The following is an 8,264-nucleotide window of genomic DNA, read 5'->3' as shown; positions in this document are numbered from 1 at the left end:
GTGCTATAAAGAAAGTACCTTTCTAAGAAAACAAGCCACTATGCACCTACCATGATGTTTTGCCTCCCATCTCCCATTGGACAGGCCTCGCCATTTCCACTTATTGTAAGTCGAGCAAGCTGCCAGCTTACGAGACCATTCCGCCAGATTGGGAACCTCGTTCGGCAGCCAGGGGATCGCTACAAAAAGCAAAAGGGAGAATATCTTCACAAAGCTCACCTCCATTATGGACAAAAATAGTAAAAGCGCAAGTGTACCACTTACATGCGAAATTATTCTCGGGAAATGGCAGAAACTCTCCAGGGATAACATCGACTGTTCGTACTCCAACAAATCGACTCATTTCGAGCCCCGTCAGTCCCGATGGATTCAATAAATATATCAATAAATCTCTCCCTTTTTATGAGTTTTATGAAGGGGACCGGGGGCAGAATTTCATTTCAAAGCAAAGGGGAAATCCTTATTTCTTTTTCCTTTCTTTTGGTAGGAGAAAGACATATGCGGTTGGATTAGTACAATTATTGGTAGCATTATAGTCAGTATTCCAAGAAATGCTGGCTTTTTCGATTCCCCCCGATTCATGTAATGGAATCGAGTACTATACCTTTTTGAGGTCGCGCATACACAAGGGGAATTCCTTCTTGTCCAATCAAAAATTTATATAGAAAATACTTTCCAGTAAAAACAAANACGGACCAATCATTCCCTGCAAAAATCCTACTCTTCCTTATTATTTCTATTTTTTGTATTTATTAGTTTTTTTTATTTATAAATAAAAAAAGCAAATTCTAAATAAAATTCGAAATACTAAATAATCTAAACTAAAATAATCGAAATAAATTCAATTGAAATAATTCCAAAATAAAAAAAAAATACTACTACTAGATTTCTAATGGCGATTCTAATGAAGAATTCATCAATGACGAATAAAAAAAAATTCTATGCAATTCTGAAAGGGGGAAAGATCCCTCGGATAGAATCATTCTATTATATTGACAATTTCAAAAAACTGATCATACTATGATCATAGTATGCTGGCGGTTGGTCAAGCAGGCCCCCATCGTCTAGTGGTTTAGGACATCTCTCTTTCAAGGAGGCAGCGGGGATTCGAATTCCCCTGGGGGTAGGGTACTACGAAAGGAAGTTGATCATGGATTACCAATAAGTCTAAAATTGATTCTTCCTGGGTCGATGCCCGAGCGGTTAATGGGGACGGACTGTAAATTCGTTGGCAATATGTCTACGCTGGTTCAAATCCAGCTCGGCCCAATAATTCGCCAATCCGCCATGAGATGATATAACCCCCTTTGTACTTCAGAAATACCCGATCCGGAGATAAAAAAGAATCAAATTTTCTGCTAGATCCCGTATTTCCCTGGGATTGTAGTTCAATTGGTCAGAGCACCGCCCTGTCAAGGCGGAAGCTGCGGGTTCGAGCCCCGTCAGTCCCGATGGATCCAATAAATATATCAATAAATCTCTCCCTTTTTATGAATTTTATGAAGGGGACCGGGGGCAGAATTTCATTGTCAAAGCAAAGGGGAAATCCTTATTTCTTTTTTCTTTCCTTTTGGTAGGAGAAAGACATATGCGGTTGGATTAGTACAATTATTGGTAGCATTATAGTCAGTATTCCAAGAAATGCTGGCTTTTTCGATTGCCCCCGATGCATGTAATGGAATCGAGTACTATACCTTTTTGAGGCGCGCATACACAAGGGGAATTCCTTTCTTGTCCAATACAAAATTTAATATAAGAAAATACTTTCCAGAAAACAAAAAAAAAAACAATTTATTTTTCTGGCTACGGATTTATGGAACCTCACTTACTAGTTTGAAGTTGAAAAATAGATTTCATGCAAATTGCACACTGAGCTTTTGGTATAGGTGTCCCGGGGCTAATAATCTACGAAGAAAGGAGGGGAAAGGGCAGATCAACCAAAGATCCTACTCCTCTTAGAAAGGGGAATGAATCATTTTTCCGATTTTTCATTTTGTTTTAAGGCCCCATCGACGAAAGAACAAATCGGAAAATAGTAAATTTGATGAATATTCATTTTATACGGTCTCATCTCGAGCACCGGCCTTGTCTGCAAAATACCTTATCATCAGCACTATCTTCCAAAAGGACAGGTGAGCCTGCGCCAAGGCAACCTGATACCTCCTACAAAACTCGAGCACGACCCTATCAAGGGGGCCCAATGTAAATGGATACGTATATACGTTCAAAAACCCCCCGACATGAGCCATGACGCTCTCCTCCGATGAAGGTACCTGCAACACCACTTCAACTCCCCATCCGCATTCTTTTCTGACAACCTCGAGATGTTCCTCCCTTATAGAAGAGATATACCTTGATGCATGCTCCCGGCAGCCCGGAATATTGGGAGGTTTCGCTAACGTATCGAGACGAAGCATCTCAAAGTTCGCTCGCCAGACGCCGGCGGTGTGCTACCAACTGAGTGCAAAGTTAGAACAGATTCCTCCTCTCCTCGACAAGTGGATTTGGGCTTGGCAGCCATGGTTGTGGTGAAACAAAGAAAAGGTGAAACAAAAGAGACAGGCAAAAGCTTTGAGTTGAAGGAAACTTGGCGCATGGAAGAGAAACCCTATAAAAAAGATAGTCACTTAGTACAGTAGTATATTCAAAAGAAGGGAAGGCAAATATATACATATATATATATATATATATATATATATATATATATATATAGAGAGAGAGAGAGAGAGAGAGAGAGAGAGCAGGTGGCGACCATTCGCCTGCCCTAAGGACAATTGAAATTTGACCATGTCAGTACCATTTTCTTGGGAAATGCACCGGTGGGGCCACCTCAGTCATTTTACAGTCATATTACTTAAGTGATACCGTCGTACCAGCACGCGGGAGTCACTCGACCCCAAGGGTTTTCGATATTTGCGGGGCATTGACCCTATAAAGACTCTCGGCCCTATTTTGAGATGGTACGCGATCTCAAAGGCCTCAACTGCTCCGAGCATATGTTCCCAAGAACCAAAAATCAGAATTTGAAGACAAAAGCAATAAAACATAGCGCTCAAAAATTGGAAGCGGAAAGAAAAAATATTCTATTCCCAAGAAATACATGTACAATGGGGGAGCATTTACAAACTCTTTCCTAAGAAACCCTGGCACAAAAAGGGAAAAGGACGACCTAAATCTACTCTTTACCCCCGGAATCATCATCGGAATCCTTGTCTGCAGGATTTGAATAGGCAGTTTCTTCCTCCATGATTCGGGCCTCCTCGATCTAGGCTGAGAAATCGACGCCCTTGCCACTCGCTTCCTCAAAAGCCTGCATCCGTGCTTGCGCACGAGCACAAGCAACAGCTTGAGTCAGCTTCTGCTCGACCCCTTGGCACTCTTCAAGAGGTCTCGGGACGACATCATCTCCGTCTGCAGAAAGTCCCTCTCCGAGGCCACGGCCCCATTCTTCCTCCTCAGGTTGAGGACCTCCGCATCCTTGACAACTATCTCCTCCTGAAGACGCCCCACGGGAGAGTTCTTTTACCCAACCTACAAAGGTGAAACAAATTGATAAGTATCAAGTTAAAATAAAAGGCAGGTTTGTAAAATACGGTACTACCTGCTCAACAAGGTTGTCTTTGTCTCGGCTCATTTCCTCCAACCTTGCCCAAAGCATACTCAGCTCCTCCTTCTTTCAGGCGGAAAGGGTCTCCGACTCCTTTAAACTCGAGGCAAGACCCTCGACTTCCTTCTTACGACCTATAAGCTTATCTCGCAGCTTGGAGATGGCATGGTCATATAACTTTTTAGCCTACAACAAACAAAGAAGTCATAGAAACAAAGAAAAATACTTGAAAGCACCAAAATATGTCAAAGGTATTACCTGCCGCAGGCACCCCTCCGCTTCCTCGATGGCATCGGGAGCGTCAAGGCTAATATTCTCGCTAACTCCGTCGAGGAAGTTTCCGAGCGCACCTTCCCACTGGTGAGAGCCTCCCTCTATGGCGATGTTCAGGTCCTGCGCATCCCTAAGCTCTCCGAGTGAGAATCGGGGACAAGAATTAAGGCCCCCCAGAACGTCAACGGACATGAAGGACAAGTCCTGTCCCCAAAAAGCTCCAGGCTCGGGCCCTTTGGAGCCGACAGCAGCGAGTTCCTCGACAGGGACCGTGTCTTTTCCGGTCGAGTACTTAGGGATCGTATCCACGCCCTCCTCGAGGTCCTCCGAAGCATGGACTCGAACCGAATCAGCTGTTCCCAACTCAATGGCCCTCGGCACACACACTTGGGAGGAACCCGTGCTCGACCCTTTCCTTTGTACCAAAGGGTTATTATCGTCGTCATCACCCTCACCCTCGTCATCGAAAATTGCCTCGAAAGCCAAAGATGAGACCTCGGCCTCAGCTCGAGGCCTGCGAGACTTGGGCTTCTTTGATACAGGGGATTTGGCAACTTCCTTTTTCCTCTTCTTACCCTTATCAGGCATAGAAGACCCTCCCTCGCCGGCAGGAGGCAGTCTCATCAGCACTCCATCGCTAAGGCCTGCACAAGCATAGTGATCAAACCTTATCAGCACAGAGGATATGGGGATGAATGAAAACATGATAGAGGCGGCAAGAAGGAGCTTACCATGATTCTTGGCCACCCACTGTGTTTTAGCCAACTCAGGCCAAGAACGCTCGAGATAGGGGAACGGGGTATTTAGTCCCCTAATCCACCCCAACAGGTCAGGAACAAATTCGGGATACCAAAGGGCGACTGCGTGAGCAAAGGGAAAGTTAGTTTTTTAGAAGAAACTAAGAAGACAATAAAGCATATTCAAAGAAGAAGCACTTACGCTTCATGCTCCACTCCTCCTGGAACGATATCCTTTAGGCCGGAATAATGTCCGAGGTCCTTACTCGAATAAACTGGCTCATCCACCCCCGATCCTTGTGCTCATCGATACTCAAGAAAAAGGGTTTCAAAGATCAACGGTGAAGCTTGATCAAGCCTCGAAATAGACGGGGGCTGTACAGCCTGATCAGATGATTAAGTGCAAAAGTCGTACCATTGACCTTCCTAGAAAAGTAGCGAAGTATGTAAACTATCCTCTAGAAAGAGGGATAAATTTGGCTAAGTGTCACCCGGTATTTACAACAGAAGTCGAGAATGACCGGGTCTACAGCCGGAGAAGAAGGGTTTGAGGAGTCGACAGGGCCCAAGATGAACGGGTGTGTGTATACATATAGAAAACCGGCCTTATGGTCTTTTATGCTCTCATCAGGGCTGGGGATCTCAACCAGCACTTTCTCCTCCCATAGGAAGTCTGCCCACACTTTGTCTATATCTTTCACAACGCTAATGAATGGAGACACGTGTTCGCATCGACCCGGCGTAGATGAAGGTCTCTCGATGGAAAAATCCTTCATACTATCAAACTCGGTAGGTGTACAATGTTCAACGGTAGGAGCCACTATGGGCTTGCCCTTGGATTTATTCTTGGATGTTCGAGATGAAGAGGCAGCTTTATCTTTCCGAGGAACTATCTTGGAGGTTTCGGCCATGGCAACTAAAAGTTTTCTTTTTCTCGAGAAGGAAGGTAGGAAACCAAGAACAAAAGAAAGAGGGGCATAGACGAAGATGGTTTTGCCTCTAAAATCTTGGAGGAATCACAAAAGTGTGAGTCACTAAACAATTGGGGTATTTATAGAATCCGTATGGGCAGCAAAAAAACCAAACAAATAACGGTTCGTGGGTTTCTCGATAGTCATGCTGACAGCGACCCTAGCGTGCCCATTGAGTTATGAAATTTAATGCCCGGACAAGCTGATGTCATGATGAGTTCAAGAGTTCAAAACCGTTTCCTATCATTTTAATCTAGGAAACGCGGGGACTATCTGTATACGGTAAAATCCGAGGGAACGATTTTATGGTCATTTCGAGGCTCCAAAGATGCGCCTCCTAACGCCCGCGGCAGGGCTCGAGGTGCGATCTCGTAGAGTTTCTAAAATGCTTGGCTCAGAGACAAAATGGATCGACGGTTGCAGTAGAAAAATGGGGAGTTCCCTAGGCACTTGATGGAAGTTGACAGGCTGATGTGTGCCCGTACTGAGGTATTAAATAGTTCTATCAATCTCATATCTTTGTAATAAATACACTGGTACCTTACTGTCGACGCCCCCTTTTTCTCGCAAAATCGGGTTTACGATATTTGGGCGGACAACTCTATTTGGGTTTTTGGATTTGAAGAGTCGCCACCTAATGATTAAGTGCATTAGGACACTAAGAGTTTTTGAGTTGGAAAATCAGAGTTCGGGTAAGGGCTAGAAATTATCTCGAGGGGAAGGTGTTAGGCACCCCTCAAGATCCACTAGTGTGGTTCCCGGCCATGTCATATTGTGACTTTAAATGCAAACAACAAGTAGGCAAACAAATACAAAGGGGTTTTCACATAATAGTTGCAAGAGATTAAGGAAGTTAAAGAAACTGAATTTTGATAGAGGGAGCAGTTTTGAAATCTTGAATAAAGGAAGAAATTTTCATATAGTTGTTGCAAGCAGTTTAAAAGCTGAAGTTTTGGCAAAAGACTAGTTGAAATTCTGAAAATAAAGTGGACAAATGAGGGAAGGGGTCCTAGGTTTATACATAATATGGATCACTACACATAACACCCGGTATTTATACACGTGGTGTTATCGCGTGGTCATCATATCCATATCTACCCGTTCCCACCCCGTTGAGGTATTAAACGCGGAATGGTCTCGTTTTACCTGTTGCATGCTATTACCCGCCCCCATCTTATCAGTCTCGGAGGACCTTAGGACCACTAATCCTAAAGGGTAGGATATTAGGCTGATTGGTTTCAAAGGATAAAAATCTAAGGCGATATACAAAACATATACTGCATGTTGGGGGATCATGTAGACATATAAAGGCTCATATATACCTCCTCAAACAAAACACATAAATAGCATGACTTAAACACAATTAAGGTCTCAAAAGATAGGAGCAGTTAAAACTTGGTTTTGAAAACGAAGTAGTAGCAATAATAGCACGATTCTGGGCAGAGATGAGTAACCTAGTAAATAAAATCAGAAGCTCAATAGAAGTAAGTAGGTGCATCATTTCAAAATCGTATTCAGCAGAGTTTTGTTTAAGAAAATGCTGAGTGAACTTCAGAAAATCAAAACAAGAATGGCAGAGTTAAAACTTAAGGAAGTTGGTTGGTTTTGGGCTAATAGAAACACAATTGATCAGTTCTTATCGGACCTGAAGTTTGCCTAGGCGTCGTTACACATTGTCTGGTTATTTAGAGAATGAACACACATATTTTGATTCTGATTTATAAAGGTACGCGTGATAAGACATTTGCAGAAAACATTTCAAACCACTTAGCCATATTTTAACAAAGTTATTAGCTAAACGTGAATTAACTACTGCAACTTGAACGAGTGAGAAGTCCTATGGGCAGGATATCTAATGCACAGAAGAGTCCCTAGAAAAACATGATTTCTAATATGCCAATGTATCAATGACGAGTTATTTGGCTTGTTGTTAATTATTTGCTGGTTATTAACTGATCGTAGTTACAAGATGAGCGTAATGACAGGCTGAAAGTAAAGAACCTAAAGCAGGATCTCTAATGAATGAGATGCATGTCCTATGCAAGTTGTCTATTGCGCAAATAAATAAAATCCTATAAGCATGTTTTCTACCCATTATTTATGCTAAGCATGCATAACCCTCCCCCATATTCACTATTCAACCCCAATCGTTTGTTTACAAATTATTACAAACCAGTATCATCTGAATTACAGTAAACAAGAACAAAAATAAGAAGTTACTCTATAGGGAGCCTCCAATCAGGCCCAGTCTTCCAACCTCAACCCCTTCGAGTTCACAGCCTTTGCCATGGTCTAGGTGCGGCAAAGCTCCCTAGGGCCCCATTGGGTCCCTGGCCAATACCAGCACCTAGACATTTAAAAGAAAATGCAGGACATGTGCAGTGTGGAATACCAACCTTGTGTGCCAAAGTTCAGTGAGCACTCAGAGGTACTCAAAGCAATGCTCACACGAAGGGGCAGAACCTATTCTCTAAGAGTAGTGTGAAGAGCAGGAAGAGAAGTTTTCAAAAAAGGGGGGGTTTGTTTTAAAACAAAACAGCAGGGACAATAGTTTAATAGCATAAGATTGCATACAATGGTCATGGGAGAAAGGGAGCAAACAGATCACAATATTAAAGATGACTACACATAATCAGAAGATTCAGGGGACCAAGGATGGGTCAGGCTTAAACATAA

The 8,264-nt window shown here is 43.0% G+C and overlaps 1 non-coding gene across 1 annotated transcript; it reads left to right on the top strand.

Moving 5' to 3' along the window:
- The first annotated feature begins 1,053 nt into the window (after nt 1-1,053).
- TRNAE-UUC lies at nt 1,054-1,126 on the top strand. The gene has a single exon. It is a non-coding gene; the product is annotated as a tRNA-Glu (tRNA).
- Nucleotides 1,127-8,264: the final 7,138 nt, after the last annotated feature.

The sequence above is a fragment of the Nicotiana attenuata genome, unplaced genomic scaffold (genome assembly GCF_001879085.1).
Source record: "Nicotiana attenuata strain UT unplaced genomic scaffold, NIATTr2, whole genome shotgun sequence".
Taxonomy (NCBI): Eukaryota; Viridiplantae; Streptophyta; class Magnoliopsida; order Solanales; family Solanaceae; genus Nicotiana; species Nicotiana attenuata.
Note: the sequence above shows the minus strand (reverse complement) of the source record. Positions and strands in the feature narration are given on the sequence as shown.